Source organism: Cervus elaphus, chromosome 21, assembly GCF_910594005.1.
Source record: "Cervus elaphus chromosome 21, mCerEla1.1, whole genome shotgun sequence".
In the NCBI taxonomy this organism is placed as follows: domain Eukaryota; kingdom Metazoa; phylum Chordata; class Mammalia; order Artiodactyla; family Cervidae; genus Cervus; species Cervus elaphus.
In genome coordinates, this window is record NC_057835.1 from 26,280,084 (window position 1) to 26,302,958 (window position 22,875).

Genomic DNA, 22,875 nt, shown 5'->3' on the forward strand with positions numbered 1-22,875 from the left:
ACAAAATCTTTAAAAGATATGATTTAGTAATTTTATCTTTCTGGCTTACTTCACTCTGTATAATGGGCTCCATACAGCATACTAACACATACATATGGAATTTAGAAAGATGGTAACGATAACCCTATATGCAAAACAGAAAAAGAGACACAGAAGTACAGAACAGACTTTTGAACTCTGTGGGAGAAGGTGAGGGTGGGATGTTTCGAAAGAACAGCATGTATACTATCTATGGTGAAACAGATCACCAGCCCAGGTGGGATGCATGAGACAAGTGCTCAGGCCTGGTGCACTAGGAAGACCCAGAGGAATTGGGTGGACAGGGAGGTGGGAGGGGGGATCGGGATTGGGAATACGTGTAATTCTATGGCTGATTCATATCAATGTATGACAAAACCCACTGGAAAAAAAAATAAATAAAGGAAAGGGAAAAAAAAATAAAAATAAAAAAATAAAAGATATGATTTAGTAATTTTAGAGTTAATTTGGAAATGTCATGTGAACTTGGGAGTTGATATTCTTTTTTTTTTCTGAAAAAGCTTTTTTTTTTTAACCTGTCTTCCTCAGGTAAGTGGCTTAACTCATTGCCAGGCAGCAGAACTCAGGTGACACCATCTACTTTGGCCACTTGATGTGAAGAGCTGACTCACTGGAAAAGACCCTGATGCTGGGAAAGATTGAAGGCAGGAAGAAAAGGGCGCAATATATGATGAGATCATTGGATGGCATCACTGACTCAATGGACATAAGTTTGAGCAAACTCTGGGAGATGGTGAAGGACAGGGAAGCCTGGCGTGCTGCAGTCCATGGGGTCGCAAAGAGTTGGACATGACTTATTGACTAATCAACAACACCACCTTCCTTTAGAATTATTTTCCAGATAAAGGAATGTAGACTCCTTTGCGAGTAGCCCATCTATTTGGAGAAACAGGGAGGAACCAAGAGGATCCAGGAATATTTTCTCATTGCAAGTAAACAAAGATACTTTAAGAAATTGTCTAGGATAAACGTTGAAAGGACAAAGAGCCACTGAAAAGTTGCTACTAGTAGCCAAGATGGAAAATTTGCACATCAAAGAAAAGTTATAATTAATTATAGGAAAATTGAGTCTGTGTCTATGAAAAGCTGTGGATGCATAATGATATTCAAGGAGAGAAAAAGTAAAAATAAAGCATATAAGAGTTACTTTTACTACAATTAAGGAATACATCAGAAGATATTTGTTTTAATAAGCTTTGAGTGAGTACTTTTACATCTGAGTATTTGATTTTTTCTATCAGGTATATATTGGCTTATAAAGTATTGGTCTGCATTCCTCTTTCTTTATGAGGAGAAGTGGCATAATATTGGAAATTTTGAGTAAGCTGAATAGTTCTAGGAAAAGCAGGGATTGTTCTGAGAATAAAGAACAAATGAGTACTGTTGGTCATTACCACGGCAGGGTCCTACTGGGAGTGGGAACTGTTAGATTAGCCACATGTTGATTCAAAAAACTATACAAATAGCTCACTGTAGAAATATCCCTTTCTGCCATGTCCTGGGAGATACAGCCTTAGAATAAAGCTATTAATCATAACAAAATACTAATTATACATATACAGTTTTGCAGAACTGCTAACAGATCAGGGTACTATAAGATATTGATGTAGCAGTGGATGATTAAACCACGTCATTTTGGAGAAAGGCTGCATTTGGCGAAACCAAAACCTGTGGGAGAGACATGAGCTTTGAAAGTTGCCTGAAGGTGATTCCTGAAGCTTATCTATGAACTGTGGTTCCAGCTTGAAGACCAGAAGAAGCCAGAGGACTTGCAAACTCAGCTTGATTGCTAAGATTTCTGAAAACGGGGGAAGGTAGAAAAACATTCCAGCCTGGAGAGGGCCCAGGAATATTCAGGAGCAGGATATCATAGCAGATCCTCCAAGGAGTGGAGCATTCCAATTCCAAACCTGAAGTGAGGGTGCCAATTGGCCTCTGACATCACCTCCAGGAATCCCCGGTCCCCTTTCTTGTGTCCTTTGATCAGAAGACTTTCTGAGGTCTTCAGGAGACATGGATTTTCCAACTGCTGCTCCCCAGACTGGTTCTTGTAGAACAGCTATCTTAAGACAGTTTGCAATTTAGAAAAATAGGCAAGAGGGAGCTCCTTGAGTCCAAGTCCTGTGTAATAGCTTCCGACCTCCTTTGCCGGCTGGCTTGTGCCCCTTCCAGAAAGATAAGGGTGAAAGGGTAGCTCATTGTACAATTAGAGACCTCCAAGGTGTACCATTTCCACCACTTCTGTAGGCACCAACAGTCTCACAGGCTTCCTTTCTTCATTGGCAAAATAGATCTGCTTACATTTTACGAAGCCACCGTTGTAAAACAGAAGAGTAAACTTGTTATAGTACATCACTTATAGTAATATTTTATAAAACTTTTCCTCATTTGTAGCATGTGTGTGTGTGAGCAGGCCATGATATAAAGCCAATTCTCGTTGTCAAATTGAAAGGAGTTTATAAGTTCCTGCTGTTGTATTTTGGAGAAGGCAATGGCACCCCACTCCAGTACTCTTGCCTGGAAAATCCCATGGATGGAGGAGCCTGGTAGGCTGCAGTCCATGGGGTCACTACGAGTCGGACATGACTGAGCAACTTCACTTTCACTTTTCACTTTCATGCATTGGAGAAGGAAATGGCAACCTACTTCAGTGTTCTTGTCTCGAGAATCTCAGGGACGGGGGAGCCTGGTGGGCTGCCATCTATGGGGTCGCACAGGGTCGGACACGACTGAAGTGACTTAGCAGCAGCTGTTGTATTTACAAGCAATACCAGTAAGTTTCTAAAGAAGAGGAACACAACCAAAGGGTTGCAACTTGATCCAATAGACTACTTGGGAAGGAAATATTAGAATCTCTATTTTTTCTATTTGTTTTTAGTGTAAAAAAGTAAGAAAAGAAATGGTGCTTTGGGCCATATTACAGATAAAAATAAATGGAAATTTGACAAGAAATCATGGGAAAAAAAAACCCAAAACTAAATGATCAAGAAGACTGTTGAGAAAATGGATTTACACTTACTATCTTTAACAATAAAATTTTTCTTAAAGTCTATGTGGTACCTTTAGTTATGAGCACAAAGTAGAATGAAGCCATGGCACACAGATGTGCAAGGCATTTAAAATCTGAACAAATAGATTATGAAAAAACAAATGTCTATCTATTTCTACCAAGTATAAATTATTTAATCCACAATCCATATTTTATAAAACTTCACCAACTTTATGCTAAATGTTTATAAGTTTGAGATTTTCTTTTTTTAGTAAGAGCAGAAGGATAAAAAAAGCCACATATTGTTAGAGACATACTTATTCTTCCTGTTGTAGCAATAAATTTAGCTAAAGTCAAGAAGAGATCAAACCAGTCAATCCTAAAGGAACTCAACCCTGAATATTCATTCAAAGGACTAATGCTAAAGCTGAAGCTCCAAAACATTGGCCACCTGATGCAAGTAGACAACTCATTGGAAAAGAACCTGATCCTGGGAAAGACTGAAGGCAAAAGGAGAACAGGGTGGCAGAGGATGAAATGGTTAGAAAACATCACTGACATGAATTTGAGCAAATTCCGGGAGATAGTGGAGGACAGAGGAGGCTGATGTACTGCAGGCAAGGGCGGGGGGTGGGGGCGGATAAAGAGTTGGACACAATTTTGTGATTGAACAAAATCACAAATGGGTAACAACTTGAAAGCAGTCTAAAGTGTATTCCTTTGTGAGCAAATGCTCATATAATTGGGATATGCATAGATATATTGCTTTAAAGATGAAAAAGCACTTAGAATAAATTATGCAGTTTTGAAAAAGTGCTAACTCCATAGTTAGTTGGAAGTAAACACATGCTTCTAATGTGTTATGGTTGTGATACTCAATGAAACAGCTATGAAATGCAAGAAAAATCATTTTTTCATGGATCACTAAAGGAAAGAGAGAGCATCCCAGGTGGCGCTAGTGGTTAAGAATATGCCTGCAATGGCAAGAGGCCTGAGTTCAGTCCCTGGGTTGGGAAGATCTCCTGGAGGAGGAAATGGCAACCCATTCCAGTATCCTTGCTTGGAAAATGCCATGGATTGAGGAGACTGGAGGGCTACAGTGCATGGGGTTGATAAGAGTTGGACACAACTGAGCACCCATGCAAAAAGAAGAAAGGAAAGAGATACCAGAGAAGGTGTAAGAAGTGAATGATCTTTTTAATAAAAATTACATTTTGTGGAAAAGATGTATGAGTGTAATCACTAATGAAGTGATTGCTCTGTGATGATGGAGAATCTTAGGTTAAGGTTACAGAGCTAAAGCCTCTTGTAATATTATTCACTAAATTTTTCATCAGCAGGTTATTATAGCAAAGAAGCTAAAAGGAATGTACAAAGCTCTACAGGACAACATCTGTATCTGTACAGTTAAACTTTAACATATAGTAGGATGCTTACTGGAGAAGGCAATGGCAACCCACTCCAGTACTCTTGCCTGGAAAATCCCATGGACGGAGGAGCCTGGTAGGCTGCAGTTCAAGGGGCTGCGAAGAGTCGGACATGACTGAGCAACTTCACTTTCACTTTTTACTTTCGTGCATTGGAGAAGGAAATGGCAACCCACTCCAGTGTTCTTGCCTGGAGAATCCCAGGGACAGGGGAGCCTGGTGGGCTGCCGTCTATGGGGTCGCACAGGGTTGGACACGACTGAAGCGACTTAGCAGCAGCAGCAGCAGCAGGATACTTACAATATTTTGTAATGAAATAGGGAGTGACCATTAAATATTTGAAACACATGATTCATTTATTATTTCATGGCAAAACACTTAAAAGAATTATCCAGTTTTAAAATGTTAGCTTTTTTCTTTTATTAAAAAATGGCATTCCATCAATGTTATGTGGCAGCCTGGATGGGAGGAGAGTTTGAGGGAAAATGGATACATTTATATGTATGGCTGAGTCCCTTTGCTATCACAACTTTGGGTTAATCAGCTATATCCCAAAATAAAAGAAAAAGTTTTTTTAAAAAGGCATTCCAAATTTGCAGACATTTTCTACAATAAGTTTTATCTTGCCAAGCACAATTGGTTTTTAAAAAATAAATGCAGTATAGTCACCCTCTAGAGATCAAAATGACTTTAAAAAAAGGTATTTTTACTAATCTATTTTTACTAATTTTCAAAAGAAATTCATGCCACAGAAAGATAATTTTGAAAACAGCTATCTGGAAATATTCCCTCCATTATGATATTAGCTGCTAGAAACAACATATGTGCTGCCTGTAAAAATATTTGTGAATATAAACTTCAGAAACTTGGAAACAGACTTTTCTAATCTCTATAAAAACTTCAATTGAATACTTTAATGAATATTCATTCCATTTGTTAAACTACAAACTGAACACCTTCCCTATTAGTTTTCAAGAACAACTGATTGACATAATTATAAGCTGAATTGCAACAACAACAAAAAACCTTTGCAGTGAATAAAAGGCGCTGAAAAATCAGTAGCAAAATCATACTAGTATAAACAATGATGCATGGTCTCCCTTTGGATTTCTGTATAATTTTGTGAAGTATCTTCCTCTGCTACAATGGCTATTAAACTGGAAGATCCAAATAAACCCAAATGAAAACCAGCACTTCAAAATGAAGTAAAAACAAGTGTTGAACTAAGTACATTATTTATAGTGATTCTAGTTGCAATTTCAAACAGACCAAAAATGTCAGAGTCTTAGCAGTGTGGAGGTTTATTTCTTGGGTCTGGTCCCAGTGCAGAAGTTGTGAGTCACCAGTGACCTCCCTCCACATTGTGATGTGGAGCAAGGAGATGAATCAGCAACCAAAAAACAAACAAACAAAATAACGTATAAGTGCAAAAAATGATATGAATGACAGAATTGGAAGACAAGGGCTTGGATAAAACCCATCAGCTAAAATCAACTATTTCTGCAGTTTTGCAGTGAATTCCACACATATTCAAATACATTGTATTTCACAACAAAGTCTTCAGTTTTATTCAATTTTCATTCCTTAAGTTTTGCTATGTTTTTTCATGTCCTCCTTTAATTTTCTGTTATTTTATCTTTTATGGGCAAAGTTGCCTCATGGTCAACTAGTTACATAGCAAAAGAGTCTTTGGCAAAGATACTTATTGCAAAAATACTAGACATGGTTTGGAATAAATGAAAGAGATTTTGACCACATAATCTGCAGCATGTCAGGTGAGATCATCTGTATACACACCAGTTTCTGCAGTGTAGACACAATGGAGTTTTTGTGGCCCACAGAGAATCTGTTTTTGAGTGTCTGCTTGGGAGAATGTTGATCAATAATCCTACAGAGAGCAGGCTGACATATGTGTTTCTGATTCAGGTCTTTAGTGAAATTACACAGTGAGGTGATTCAAGGCATTTAATTCTACACAGAGTTTATGCAACCTTTGTTCAAATATCTTGAAAAGCTACTTAATAATCTATATGTTGTCTTCTGGAAAATCTGCTGAAGGATCAATCTGCAGAAATCTGATCTGCTAGACAATCATTACTATTCTGCAGGAAAAATGCTAACATGTCCTGATGGGCCGGAGAAACCCCTTTCGAGATCATGTTAATTGGAGGTGACAGCGATGATCTCCTTGATCACCCATGCTTGCTTACTACTCATCTGGAAGAAAGACTGGGCATTTTTCATGGTGAAGTTTCCTCTTTGCATGCATAAAGTTCTAGAGCAGGTAAAGTGATGATCACCCAGTCATGTCTGACTCTGCGACCCATGCACTCTAGCTTGCCAGACTCCTCAGTCCATGAAATTCTCCAGGCAAGAATACTGGAGTGCGTTGTCATTTCCTTCTCCACTGGAGCAGGTAAGCAAATCTATAACTAGCCAGACTGGGGAGATGCTGTTTGATTTAAACAGAAACCTGATTAAGAAAATGAATATGCTAATTGGAGTCCTGGAAAGTGACCATCTCAGAATGGACAGTATATGACGCCATAAGAGATCCTTCGATAGAGTAACTCAGTCTATAAATCCTCTCATTAAAGATTCTCACATCTGTGTGCAAATCTGGAGGGAAGCAGACATAACTGACTCATGATCATATTGGAAGGAAAAATAATCTTAAAATATTTCCCAATATGAATTCCAGATCCAGAAAACAACACACATCTGTTCATAAGGCTTTTTTCTTGGTGTATGCATCAGCAAAGACCTTAAGGTTGTTTCTCATGCAGTTTATTCCACTAAGTTCTTTTGTGACAGATGTGCTTTCCTTGGCCAGTCTCCATACAGAGGTGAGTCTACATCTGGAGCAGGGCACTGTTTATTTCAGGAAAATGTGGTCATCCCTGTAAAATAAAACTCAGTTATTCCAGCACAGAGGCCTGTTTTGAGAAAGGAGAGCTTAGGAGAAAACACTGAAGACGGCCTTCAATATTGTCAGTGTACATTCTCATATCACAGCCTCTTCGTGTATAATTTCTCTAACAAAGGTGACTGAAATAACTTTTTAATACATCCACAAGAGTGATACTTTGAAAATATTCTGTGAGTGATATTTTAAGTGAAGATTTGAAAATTTGGTAAGGTTTTTCTTTTTATTTTTTTCATTTCTTTGTTGATGCTTCCTAGATATTGATGTTGGGACTGACACTGTAGTCAACCTTGTAAAGTGTTTCTTGCTTTATGAAAACATCAGATCTTGAAAAATTACAAACTACGTAAAATACCTGTGAAGACACAGCAACTTCTCTTTGAACAGTTAAATCAACAGTTGAAAATACATAGACACTCTATTCACAGTGGGAAAAGGAGTTAAAACAAATAGATCTACTAACAAAAGTAAAACTAGGAGTTCATTGCAAGTGTGTGTGTGTGTGTGTGTGTGTGTGTGTGTGCACACGCTGTCTTGTCTGACTCTGTGAACCCATATACTGTAGCCCACTAGGCTCCTATGTACATGGGACTCTTCAGGCAAGAATACTGGAGTGGGTTGTCATGGCCTCCCCTGGAGGATCTTCCTGACTCAGGGATTGAACCTGCATCTCTGGCATCTCCTTCACTGGCAGGCATATTCTTTACCAACTGAGTCACCAGGAAAGCCCAAAAAGTTCCTTGAAAAGCACATACATTCCTCTAAATGTAGGAATATAGGAGACCTTTTTTTTTTTTTTTTAAATTTATTTATTTATTTATTTTTTCAGTGGGTTTTGTCATACATTGACACCAACCAGCAATAGATTTACACGTATTCCCCATCCCGATCCCCCCTCCCACCTCCCTCTCCACCTGATTCCTCTGGGTCTTCCCAGTGCACCAGCCCCGAGCACTTGTCTCATGCATCCCACCTGGGCTGGTGATCTGTTTCACCATAGATAATATACATGCTGTTCTTTCGCAACATCCCACCCTCGTCTTCTCCCACAGAGTTCAAAAGTCTGTTATGTACTTCTGTGTCTCTTTTTCTGTTTTGCATAAAGGGTTGTCGTTACCATCTTTCTAAATTCCATATATATGTGTTAGTATGCTGTAATGTTCTTTATCTTTCTGGCTTATTTCACTCTGTATAATGGGCTCCAGTTTCATCCATCTCATTAGGACTGGTTCAAATGAATTCTTTTTAACGGCTGAGTAATATTCCATGGTGTATATGTACCACAGCTTCCTTATCCATTCATCTGCTGATGGGCATCTAGGTTGCTTCCATGTCCTGGCTATTATAAACAGTGCTGCGATGAACATTGGGGTGCACGTGTCTCTTTCAGATCTGGTTTCCTCAGTGTGTATGCCCAGAAGTGGGATTGCTGGGTCATATGGCAGTTCTATTTCCAGTTTTTTAAGAAATCTCCACACTGTTTTCCATAGAGGCTGTACTAGTTTGCATTCCCACCAACAGTGTAAGAGGGTTCCCTTTTCGCCACACCCTCTCCAGCATTTATTGCTTGTAGACTTTTGGATAGCAGCCATCCTGACTGGCGTGTAATGGTACCTCATTGTGGTTTTGATTTGCATTTCTCTGATAATGAGTGATGTTGAGCATCTTTTCATGTGTTTGTTAGCCATCCGTATGTCTTCTTTGGAGAAATGTCTGTTTAGTTCTTTGGCCCATTTTTTGATTGGGTCATTTATTTTTCTGGAATTGAGCTTCAAGAGTTGCTTGTATATTTTTGAGATTAATCCTTTGTCTGTTTCTTCATTTGCTATTATTTTCTCCCAATCTGAGGGCTGTCTTTTCACCTTACTTATAGTTTCCTTTGTAGTGCAAAAGCTTTTAAGTTTCATTAGGTCCCATTTGTTTATTTTTGCTTTTATTTCCTTCCTCTGGGAGGTGGGTCATAGAGGATCTTGCTGTGATTTATGTCAGAGAGTGTTTTGCCTATGTTCTCCTCTAGGAGTTTTATAGTTTCTGGTCTTACATTTAGATCTTTAATCCATTTTGAGTTTATTTTTGTGTATGGTGTTAGAAAGTGTTCTAGTTTCATTCTTTTACAAGTGGTTGACCAGCTTTCCCAACACCACTTGTTAAAGAGGTTGTCTTTTTTCCATTGTATATCCTTGCCTCCTTTGACTTTAATACCCCACTCACAACTATGGATAGATCAACTAAACAGAAAATTAACAAGGAAACACAAACCTTGAATGACACAATGGACCAGCTAGACCTAATTGATATCTATAGGACATTTCACCCCAAAACAATCAACTTCACCTTTTTCTCAAGTGCACACGGAACCTTCTCCAGAATAGATCACATCCTGGGCCATAAATCTGGTCTTGGAAAATTCAAAAAAATTGAAATCATTCCAGTCATCTTTTCTGACCACAGTGCAGTAAGATTAGATCTCAATTACAGGGAAAAAATTGTTAAAAATTCAAACGTATGGAGGCTAAATAACACGCTTCTGAATAACCAACAAATCATAGAAGAAATCAAAAAAGAAATCAAAATATGCGTAGAAATGAATGAAAATGAAAACACAACAACCCAAAACCTATGGGATACTGTAAAAGCAGTGCTAAGGGGAAGGTTCATAGCATTACAGGCTCACATCAAGAAACAAGAAAAAAGCCAAATAAATAACCTAACTCTACACCTAAAGCAATTAGAGAAGGAAGAAATGAAGAACCCCAGGGTTAGCAGAAGGAAAGAAATCTTAAAAATTAGGGCAGAAATAAATGCAAAAGAAACTAAAGAGACCATAGCAAAAATCAACAAAGCTAAAAGCTGGTTTTTTGAAAAAATAAACAAAATTGACAAACCATTAGCAAGACTCATTAAGAAACAAAGAGAGAAGAACCAAATTAACAAAATTAGAAATGAAAATGGAGAGATCACAACAGACAACACTGAAATACAAAGGATCATAAGAGACTACTACCAGCAGCTCTATGCCAATAAAATGGACAACTTGGATGAAATGGACAAATTCTTAGAAAAGTATAACCTTCCAAAACTGAACCAGGAAGAAATAGAAGATCTTAACAGACCCATCACAAGCAAGGAAATCGAAACTGTAATCAAAAATCTTCCAGCAAACAAAAGCCCAGGACCAGATGGCTTCACAGCTGAATTCTACCAAAAATTTAGAGAAGAGCTAACACCTATCTTACTCAAACTCTTCCAGAAAATTGCAGAGGAAGGTAAACTTCCAAACTCATTCTATGAGGCCACCATCACCCTAATTCTAAAACCAGACAAGGATGCCACAAAAAAAGAAAACTACAGGCCAATATCACTGATGAACATAGATGCAAAAATCCTTAACAAAATTCTAGCAAACAGAATCCAACAACATATTAAAAAAATCATACACCACGACCAAGTGGGCTTTATCCCAGGAATGCAAGGATTCTTTAATATCCGCAAATCAATCAATGTAATACACCACATTAACAAATTGAAAGATAAAAACCATATGATTATCTCAATAGATGCAGAGAAAGCCTTTGACAAAATCCAACACCCATTCATGATTAAAACTCTCCAGAAAGCAGGAATAGAAGGAACATACCTCAACATAATAAAAGCTATATATGACAACCCCACAGCAAGTATCACCCTCAATGGTGAAAAATTGAAAGCATTTCCCCTAAAGTCAGGAACAAGACAAGGGTGCCCACTCTCACCACTACTATTCAACATAGTGTTGGAAGTTTTGGCCACAGCAATCAGAGCAGAAAAAGAAGTAAAAGGAATCCAGATAGGAAAAGAAGAAGTGAAACTCTCGCTGTTTGCAGACGACATGATCCTCTACATAGAAAACCCTAAAGACTCTTCCAGAAAATTACTAGAGCTAATCAATGAATATAGTAAAGTTGCAGGATATAAAATTAACACACAAAAATCCCTTGCATTCCTATATACTAACAATGAAAAAACAGAAAGAGAAATTAAGGAAACAATACCATTCACCATTGCAACAAAAAGAATAAAATACTTAGGAGTATATCTACCTAAAGAAACAAAAGACCTATACATAGAAAACTATAAAATACTGATGAAAGAAATCAAAGAGGACACAAACAGATGGAGAAACATACCATGCTCATGGATTGGAAGAATCAATATTGTCAAAATGGCTATTCTACCCAAAGCAATCTATAGATTCAATGCAATCCCTATCAAGCTACCAACGGTATTTTTCACAGAACTAGAACAAATAATTTCACAATTTGTATGGAAATACAAAAAACCTCGAATAGCCAAAGTAATCTTAAGAAAGAAGAATGGAACTGGAGGAATCAACCTGCCTGACTTCAGACTCTACTGCAAAGCCACAGTCATCAAGACAGTATGGTACTGGCACAAAGACAGAAATATAGATCAATGGAACAGAATAGAAAGCCCAGAGATAAATCCACGAACTTATAGGAGACCTTTAATTGCCCGACCAGATGGTTATTTCCCACTTCTGCTCTATATTGTACAAAATTCAGTCAGTCATTAATAGGACTATATATGGACTCACTTAATATTGGTTAAAATAGTATATAAAGTATTACTGATATCATAGGAATGCAGACAGTGTTGGTTAAAGGTCAGTTTAGTATCTATAATTAAATAGTATGATATAAATTTGAATATAACAACTTTTATGTCAATAACAATGGAATAAACTATTTTTTTGAGTTTCTTAATAGCTACCTCTTTTGAAAATTCCTCCTGAGAAATCTGTATGCAGGTCAAGAAGCAACAGTTAGAACCACATGGAACCACACACTGATTCCAAATTGGGAAAGGAGTACATCCAGGGTGTATACTGTCACCCTGCTTATTTAACTTCTATGCAGAGTTCATGCAAAATGCCAGGCTGGATGAAGCACAAACTGTAATCAAGATTGCCGGGAGAAATATCAATAACCTCAGATATGCAGATGACACCACCCTTATGGCAGAAAGCAAAGAGGAACTAAAGAGCCTCTTGATGAAAGTGAAAGAGGAGAGTGAAAAAGCTGACTCAGTGTTCAAAAAGCAAAGATCATGGCATCCGGTCCCATCACTTAATGGCAAATAGATGGGGAAACAGTGGAAACAGTGACAGACTTTATTTTCTTGAGCTCCAAAATCACTGCAGATGGTGACTGCAGCCATGAAATTAAAAGATGCTTGCTCCTTGGAAGAAAAACTATGACCATCCTAGATAGCATATTAAAAAGCAGAGACATTACTTTGCTGACAAAGGCTGTCTAGTCAAAGCTATGGTTTTTCCAGTAGTCATGTATGGATGTGAGACTTGGACTATAAATAAAGCAGAGCACCGAGGAATTGATGCTTTTCAACTGTGGTGTTGGAGAAGACTCTTGAGAGTCCCTTGGACTGCAAGATCAAACAAGTCAATCCTAAAGGAAATCAGTGCTAAACATTCTTTGGAAGGACTGATGCTGAAGCTGCAGTTCCAATACTTTGGCCACCTGATGCGAAGAACTGACTCATTGGAAAAGACCCTGATGCTGGGAAAGATTGAAGGCAGGAGAAAGGGACGACAGAGGATGAGATGGCTGGATGGTATCATCGACTCGATGGACATGAGTTTGAGTAATCTCCAGGAGTTGGTGATGGACAATGAAGCCTGGCATGCTTCAGTCCAAGGGGTCGCAATGAGTCAGATACTACTGAGCGACTGAACTGATTTGAAAATTATGACACACTCCTTCTAACTCTCAAAACACTGTTTGATTGAAACAATGACCTTGTCATAGGTTAGTAATTTATTCTGCTTTAATGATTAATTTCAGAAATTGCAGAGTTTCATACTTTTTATTGTGAATCTTAGTATCAGAGTACAGATTTAATTGTTTTTATCTTTGGCCTATATTCTTGGATTATTGTGAGGGACAATTTCAATATTTACTTGATAGTGCTTCATTTAAGGTAGGTTAACCATTTTAAGACTATTCAGATTTGAAAATTTTATATGATCACCAAATTATACTAGAGAAATCAGTCCCAGCCTAGTGAAAAATATTTTTAAAAAACCAAGAAGGTAAGCACGATGTGTATAAAATATGGCTTCATATTGATATAATGGAAAATATGACAAGAATTTACTCAAAACAATGACTGATTGTGTCCATTGGTGTCTAATTATTGTCTCAAATCTGGAGCTAATGATTAGTTTCCATCTGAATTGTATTGTAGGCAAAAATGTGAACAGAAGTCAGGTATACTAGATTTTTCTAAGTAAAACATCATTAAGACTGATAAATCAGTTGTTCTTTATTGATTTTAAAAAAGAGAAAAGCAGGTCTGAGAGCACAACACTTTTTAGACTATTTATTATGTCTTCTTTCCAGGCTCACTTGGAGAAGCTGAAGTTATGCAGAGAAATCGACTGTGGTGAAAAACTTCCTGTCTTCATTCCACATCTTCTCTTCCCATGGGTTCTGTGACTAGCAGACTCCATCCTGGATAGCAGATCCAGGTGGTGGAGGGAAACTGGACAAGGTACCACTTCTACCTGTATCACCTGGTCCTTGGCACTTCCTCTCCTGGAATTGTGCAGCGCTTGACAATAAAGGGTTAAACCTCCTGCTTGTCTCTTTACCTGGTCTTTTTCCTTCATTCATCCCCATGTCCAGCTACACATGTGCAAGGGGGATAGACAGATCATCTGAAAAAAATAGCCTAAAACACTGTGACAGAAACATTCAGTTTTAATTAGAAAATTGAAAAAAAAATAGGTTAAAAAGAGGAATAATGAGAATCTAATATACTACTTGCATTTTCTTTCAGAATTAAAAATTGTGTCGATATGATCACAGCAGAATAAGCCCAAGATTAAGAGATGGATTCTCCCTGTCATCTTACGGTTACCACGTAAGAATTATGATCGGGTTTTCCACAGTGTTTCTGGAGTCTGACGAATCAGATTCAGCTAATCCAATAATTGTTACTAAACATCCCACATCTTCTCTCCTCCTTAAAGTTCACCTGTTTCATTAGCTCTGCTATTCTTCTTATGTCCCAAATGAAAAGAATGTATATGACATTTCTCACCAAATCTAATCTTTCTGTTCCTTCAGGGCCTCTTTACTGATATCAACGGTTGTACCGAAGATGACCACAGGATGCTGAGTTGTGAGCCCCTCGTTGTCCAGGTAGCGTGGGGCCAATGTCTTTCAGCTAGTGCTGAGCAGGTGTGAGCTGGGATGTGCATCCGTTCACATGCGCTTCCGCACACATTCTGACCTGCTCTATACGGAAAGATTCAGGGAAGCATCATCCTAGACTTGTCCTCCTCCCCCGCCTCCTCTGGAATTTGGTCCATCAGGTTCTCACTCCATCTCAAGTGCTCAGTGTCTGCCCTGTATCCTCCCTCTCTCTCCCATATCATCATGGTCAGGACCTCCTGTCTAGCATTTTGTTTTTGGCTGCACTGGCCCTTCATGGCTGCGCAGGGTTTTTTCTAGTTGCAGCAAGCAGGGGCTGCTCTCCAGTTGTAGTGTGCGGGCTTCTTATTGCTGTGGCTTCTCTTGTTGCAGAGCACAGGCTCCAAAGTGCACGTGCTTCAGTAGTTGCAGCTTTTGGCCTCAGTAGTTGCAGCTCCTGGGCTGTAGAGCACTGGCTCAGTAGTTGTGGCACACAGGGTTAGTTACACCGTGACATGTGGGATCTTCCCAGAACAGGGATTGAACCTGTGTCTCCTGCAGATTCTTTACCACTGAGCCACCAGGGAAGCCCCACACTGTTACTGATGACACACTGTAAACCACCATGTAATATGCTGTGAAATCCCCATTGAGAAGCTCTGATCTACAGAATAAGGCAATTCAGGTGGGAAGTGCTCTTTGTGAATGTGCATCAAAATTGTAAGTCAAGACATCTTAGGTATTTATTTTATACCTACACTTTCATATGTGTAAAGTGTAGGTATGAAATAAATACTTACACAGATATTCATTAAGTATTATTTGCAATGGCAAAAGCTTGGAACCAATTTTTATTTCTCTAGTAAATATATAAATATATTTTATATAATTTATGTTGTAGACTGTTAATTGGGCTTCCCTTGTGGCTCAGCTGCTAAAAATCTGCCTGCAGTGTTGGAGACCTGGGTTCAGTCCCTGGGTTGGGAAGATCCCCTGGAGAAGGGAAAGGCTACCTACTCCAGTATTCTGGCCTGGAATATTCCATGGACTGTATAGCCATGGGGTCACAAAGAGTTGGACATGACTGAGCAACTTTCACTTTCACTTAAACTGTTAATTATCTATATAGTTATAATTTATATAATATTATTTGGTAATAACACATATTGTGTGCATACTCAGTCGTGTTCAACTCTTTGCAGCTGTCTCAGAGAGAGTTCAGTAGGAGGGCAGACTCATCCTGTGGTTTCTCCCCAGCCCCAACTGTTTAGGGTGAATAGATGTTCTTAGCAACAGCTTCATTTACAAAATAGTAAACCGCCAAAGCACTACCATGTCCTAAGGAAACTACAGAGTTTTTGTGCTGTTGACAACCTGAGAAATGCAGGAGTAGTTATTCCTGCTGTGTCTCCACTTATTTTTTTAACTTTTTATTTTGCATTGGGGAGTAGTTGATTCAGAATGTGATGGTTTCAGGTGAACAACAAAAGATTCGGCCACACATATATGTGTATCCTCTCTCCCCCAAGCTCCCCTCCCATCCAGGCTGCCACATGACATTGAGCAGTGCTACAGAGTAGGTCCTTGCTGGTTAGACATCCTTTATATGCTGAATTTATAAAGAAATGATGCAAATGAACTTATTTACAAAACAGCAACAGACTCACAGACTTAGAGAAAGGATTTATGGTTGCCAGGGTGGTGGAGGTGGGGAAGAATGGAGGGAAGGGATAGTTAGGGAGTTCAGTATCTCCATTTAATTAGTCTTTTCAGACAATACAATGCCAGATGGAGGCGGGGAAAGAGTCTACATTGTCGCCAAACTTATCAGGTGATGACACACTCGCAGCTGTGGTTCCAGGTGTTGTGTCTTTATTGCAGAAATAGATACAGCCCCTGACACCTATTTACTGCCAAACATGATATCAGCACAGATAACCAGAAACAGTTTATTGTCTCCAGTAGCAGAGATGAGGGGAAGGTCTTCATCAAACCCTCTGCTCTTTATCACAACACAGCCTGAAGCTGTGCTGGCCGGTTTTGGTAGCCACCAGCCACACGTGGAGGCTGACGACTGGTCATATAGCTGATACAGACATTCCTCATGAGAATAGAATCTATACCAGATTTTCAAGACTTGGTATAAAAAATGTAAAATATGTTAACATTTTGTGCTGATTGCATGTTGAAATGATAATATGTTGAATGCACTGGGCTAAATAAAACACACTATTCAAGGAATTTTCTCTATTTCATTTTACTCTTTAATGGGGGTACTAGAAAATTTAAAATGGCAAAGGTGGCTTGTGTTTACAGTTCACATTAGATTTCTGTTGGACAACATTGGTCTCAAGGACACTAAGTCGTATTGATAACCAATAGAACATCATAGGGGTTCATTAAATCAATGAAATTAAAATAACTGACCCTGGAGGAAGGAAGTAGGGCACATCCTAGCTGCCTCAGTAAGTTTATGTACGCTGAGAAGTAGATGATCCAGGGACCTGCCATACCAGGGGAGAGTCCAGACTCCCGAGAATCTCTGACATGTTATGATATTTCTTCTTTTTTAATATTTATTTTGTATTTATTTGGTCACACAAGATCTTAGTTGCAGCACTTCATTGCTACATACAAGATTATTAATTGTGGCATGAGGGGTCTAGTTCCCAGACCAGGGATTAAACCTGGGTTCCCCATATTGGGAGGACAAAATCTTAGCCACTGGACCATCAGGGAGGTCCCAAGATACCTCTTCTAAAATGAGAGCTATATTGCTTTGCTTCACCCTGTGTTTCACACCATGTATAAAGAAATACAATATTTGGTGACCTATTTGGATTTTATTTTTTTATTTTTTATTTTTTTTCCTATTTGGATTTTAGAGGCAACATATTCTGACAAAATGATTCCTGTGTGTCCTGATGTGGTCTGTTCTTTTTTAAAATCTTTGCTAACCAACAGACTCACTCCATTAATACCAGCAATTTCCCAAAGAAAAACAACTTTTTATTCACCCACAGAAAATACTAGGTTTTTGGAAACAACAGGAGAAAAACCCAAAGCCACAACAGTAGTTTCAAAGGCATCATTTGTAATGTTCCCTCAAATTACCTTGTCAGGCTCTTAGACTGATCTGCCTTTGAAATAACAGAAGTAAACACTTAGTATGGTTGGAAATGGAAATAGCCATAATTTCTTGCTTCTCCATATTTGGTGACTGTGTATCATATTCTACTGCAAAACACGAGTCAAATGCTTGCAATAAAATACTATGTTTGTCTTGTGCACAGCAGCACACTAAAGGCCGACAGTCACCAAGCTTGGATCCTTGAGCTGTCATTTCAGGAACGAAAGATGCCTGTCACAAAGGGTTTGCAAAATCTGGATCTGCCTGCCTCCTACGGATGAGATGGGCTGTGTGCAGCCCAGGGTCCAGGCGGTCTCCTTCCCCAGTTTGCCCCTGAGCACAGGTGTGAGCATGGGCTGATCAACCAACTACACGGAACCTGACCTTCTTTACCTGTGGTGTAGGGATGAACATATCTGCCTTACTGGTAGGTGATGATCACATTCGGGAAACTACCAGCAATTCAGTATGACTAGATCATCTGTGGGATTTGGGGAGTGAGGAGCAAGGAATTCAGAACAGAAGACAGAGTTCAGCTGACAAAAGGCACAGAAACCACAGTGGGGACCTGGGACTGTATTCTGCAAGCTGTGCATTCTTCAGATATTGGTAATTGAACTGTGTGATTCTGTTTTCACGCATTATTCTCAATTGATCTTTTGGTTTTGTTTTGTTTTTTTATTGCATCCCCAAGCAGGCATCGTCTTCAGGGATCCCTAGGGAAAGTCACATCCTTTATTTCAAAGGGCCTATCTCAGTGAGTATATGTCACCTCTTGTGAAGGCACCACTGGATAACACTGCAACCAAGGAAAGAAATCACAGGGAAGCAAAAATTTAAACAAATGGAGTGAAAAATAAAAATAGGAACATTGGGTGAATAATTCCTAAAATACATCTGATCATGCATCACCAGAAGTCCAAAATTTATGTCTTGCTCTAGACCTGCCCTGCACCATATGCAGGCCTCTAGTCTCATCCAACTGTTGACCGCTCTCTGTATGGCTAATCCCGACTGAGTGTGCTGTGAGTGTAAAGTGTATGAAATTAAACTAATATGAATACAATGTAAAATCCTTAATATTTTTATACTGATAATAAATTTAAACTCAGTATAATTATAAAAAATAATAATTTATACTCAGTATAAACTTTATACTGATTACAAAGTTGAATGATTAGAATAGTTTTCAATTTAATGTATTCTTAGAATGAATTTCACTATTTTTCTCTACCCTTTTCAATGAGGCTACTGGAAAATATGGGATCTTCAGTAGCTTAGACAGTAAAGAATCTAACTACAATTCAGGAGACTGGGTTGGATCCCTGGGTCAGGAAGATCCCTGGAGTAGGGAGTGATACCCTACTCCAGTATTCTTGCCTGGGAAATCCCATGGACAGAGGAGCCTGGCGGGCTACCGTCCATGGGGTCACAAAGAGTTGGACATGACTGAACGACTAACTCTAGAAAATGTAACACTGTACACGTGGGTCATGTCCATTGCATTTGTGTCAGAGAGTGCTGTTCTGGATCATTCTAGAGAAGGACCAGAAACAAAGGTAGCCTCTCAGTACTGTTATTTCCTTTTCAGGTACCTTCTGGAGAATGTTTTCTGCTTGGAAACAAGAGTTTCTGTTTATCCTTACAATTCCTGGAATGAGTGCAGTGCATTTTGAAGGCTGTACATGTACCTTTTTGTGTTTTTCCTTTTCTTAAATAATTTACTGCTGCTGCTGCTAAGTCGCTTCAGTCGTGTCCGACTCTGTGCGATCCCATAGACGGCACCCCACCAGGCTTCCCCGTCCCTGGGATTCTCCAGGCAAGAACACTGGAGTGGGTTCCCATTTCCTTCTCCAATGCATGAAAGTGAAAAGTGAAAGTGAAGTTGCTCAGCCGTGTCCAACTCTTAGTGACCCCATGGACTGCAGCCTACCAGGCTCCGCTGTCATGGGATTTTCCAGGCAAGAGTACTGGAGTGGGGTGTCATTGCCTTCTCCGAATAATTTGCTATTGCAGTATAATTAGTGTATTAGCTTTTGCTGTACAATGAAGTGAATCAGCCATGTGCATACATATGCCCCCTTCCTCTTGGACCGCCCCCCACCTCCCCAGCCCTCTAGGTCATCACAGAGCACCGAGCTGAGCTCCCTGTGCTATACAACAGCTTCCCACTAGCTATCCATCTCACACGTGATAGTGTATATATGTTGATGCTACTGTCTCAATTTGTCCCTTCTTCCTCTTCCCCCCCAACCCCCACCCCGTGTCCACATGTTCATTCTTTATGCCTGTTTCTCTGTTCCTCTCTGCAAATTAGGCTTATTGATACCATTTTTCTAGATTCCACATCTATGTGTTAACATACACTATTTGTTTTTCTCTTTTGTGCTTTAAAAAATAGAAAGCTGGGGAATCAGTGTGGAGGTTAGTGATGTTCCTGCTCCCTGGGATGGGCTTTGTCATTGGCTGTGGTCAGTCTCTGGGCTCCAAAAACCTCTCAGAGAGCCAAGTGTGAGGCAATAATGCAAAGGTGTGTGATGGCCCACATGGAGAAACCCATCAATGCCATCAAATAAAGGATTAAATCACTTGTTCTCTTGGGTGTGTGTTTTACCTTTACTTATATATCCCTGGAGTGCAGGAAGTGTTTCCTGGGTCCAGCCTCTGGTTCCACATGCACAGGAATTTGGCAGGTTGCTTTCAACCATAAAACTGGTAGCCTGATTCAACTTGCTCTTCTAGAATTGTGCTAATGACCTGTGCTATCACACAGGTTCTTCTTTTTAAAAGACAGTTTAGTGGCTAAGTCTCAGCATTCAAGATTTTATATGTGATGGGAAAACATACCTTTTGTGCAATTTTATTAGAAGATCTATGAATTGTAAAATTATTTCTAGTTGGAGAGCAGGTAATTGCCTGTCTCAGTTCAATCCATTCTCACTTTTGTGAGCACGTGAGAGATTATTACCATAATTCCAAATTGGCTGTTATACGTTGCGGACATATAATCCCAACGAGGCAATAAACTGAGCTTCTGGAAATGCCTTTGACGAAAATATCTGCCACTTTGGTTGACGTGCTGAAAATGAAATGAATAGTTTAAGGGTCTGAGATGCTGCAGCTAATCCCCGGATTCTATCAAAATCGCTGTGCAAGTATCACCATTGTAAGCAGATTAGATCCTGATCCATTTGTCTTGGCGGTAAAGAAAAAAAAAGAGCGAGGATGAAAACTCATCTTGGAAGGTTGACAAGCCTGTATCTAAGAGTATCTTGTTGTTTTTCTTTGTGAGACTAGGAAGAAAACCTCTTTATCAGTTGTTAAGCGTTGAAACCCAGTAGCATGATGATATAAATAGCAGACATTCATCTGCAAGCCCACCTGCCAATTTCACCTTCATCCTCTAGAGAAGGATGCTCATGTCAGGCCAGTTGGCAAATTTGAAAGCGATTTTCAAGACTGCGCTCACCGGCTGGCGATCTCAGTAGCGGGAGTAGTCTTGGGGCTGAACTTTGTAATTAACTGCTGGCACGGGACCCTCTGCTAAAGCTGGAGGAGGATTCAAAGCCACATTACAAAAAAGAGCGGCTGCAGTAAAGTAATAATTCAACCCCGAAGGTTTTCACAGCTGGCGTGTCAGTTTGGCATTTCTGTTCACTTGAGCTGTTAAAGATGTCAGATTTTCTTGTGACAAACACGGAGTGGGGGTCTCTCTACGCAGCATGTTCAGGTCTGAAGAGCTTAATGATAATCACACCCTTTGGGTTCTGGGTCTGCCCCACAGGAGCTATTAGCTAATTGTCTGGAAAGACCTTTGTGATGAATACACTCAGGGTCACACAGGCTTCAATTAGATGGAGTGTCAGGAGTATTCAGTATCAGCTTCATAATTCCAGGCATAAAATAATGTACATTTGTGCATGGTGCATTTAGATACATGAGCATCCTTCACACTCACAGAAGTAGGGTTTTTTTTTTTTTTCAAATTTTTTCTCTTCCCCTAATTTACATAAGAGGTGCTTGTCTTCCAGATGTCATCAATATCGTCCTGTTGCCATCTGCAGCAAAAACACAATTTTCAGCAGTCTTTACTTTGAATATATATTTGCTGACTTGACCCTCCTCTGACATTAAAAAGGAGATGATCTGGGTGGGTTTTGGAGCATGTGTCCTCTCCTATTCAGCCCGGCGTGGGAGAGGCTGTGTGAGGTGTTTGCAAGGAGGTCTTGGTTCCCAGGTGGCGGTGCACCTCGTGGTGCAAGAGAGATGCAGTGAAAATGAAATAAGTGCGCTTACTGAGGGTTGACATCCATGCCTCCACAGAGACAGGACTGATCAACCATAGACGTCAGAAAGCCCCCAGTGGTCTGGCCCGGTATTGACTTGCAAGCCTGTCTGGGGACCACATCCTAATGGTCTGTGTCGCTCAGGTGACATTGTAGAATGGAGTGTGTGCTTAGGGCTGCTTCAGCTCCAGCATTTCATTGTCTCCAAAATAGAATGTGTCCATCTGGGAACACCTGGTATTATGAGGAGCAGAGGACCAGGCACAGAATAACAATAAAGCCCCGGGGTTCTTGCCAGGGGCAGACCAGTGCGTCCAGGCTCACCATTGGTTTCTCATAAAGGCAGTTCACATCTTAGTCATTTAGCAGTGACTACACTGCCTTTTCCAGCTCTGTTCTTAATAAAAACAGACGTCATCTAATTGAAACTGTGGGTGTTTTACCACAGCCCTGGGTTCATACCTTGAAGACTAGATCTTTATCTTTCAGGAGTTTTTCACCATCTCCTTTAGAGGGCCTTTGTTTCAGAGTACAGCTGGATGGTGACAACGGATGTGGGAATGGATGATGCTGAAATTGAAACTGGTCCTCTTTGGTCCTGAGCCGCTTGGTTTCCGTTTCCATGGCTACTGTGGGGGGAGCACAGTTGTGGGGACCTGAGACCTGGATTTGAGACCAGTGTTCACCGGCCAAGTGTAGGACATAAACTCCTAGAGCATTGTGTCCACATCTGTGAATTAGAGTTGTGATATTTTCAGTTCTCTGACATGGGATACCAAGACAATATTTTTTTAATAATTTGATTTTTTCAATAAAGTGTTTTGATAAGTTTAAACTGCTTAAAGGGACAAGTGGCCAGCCTGC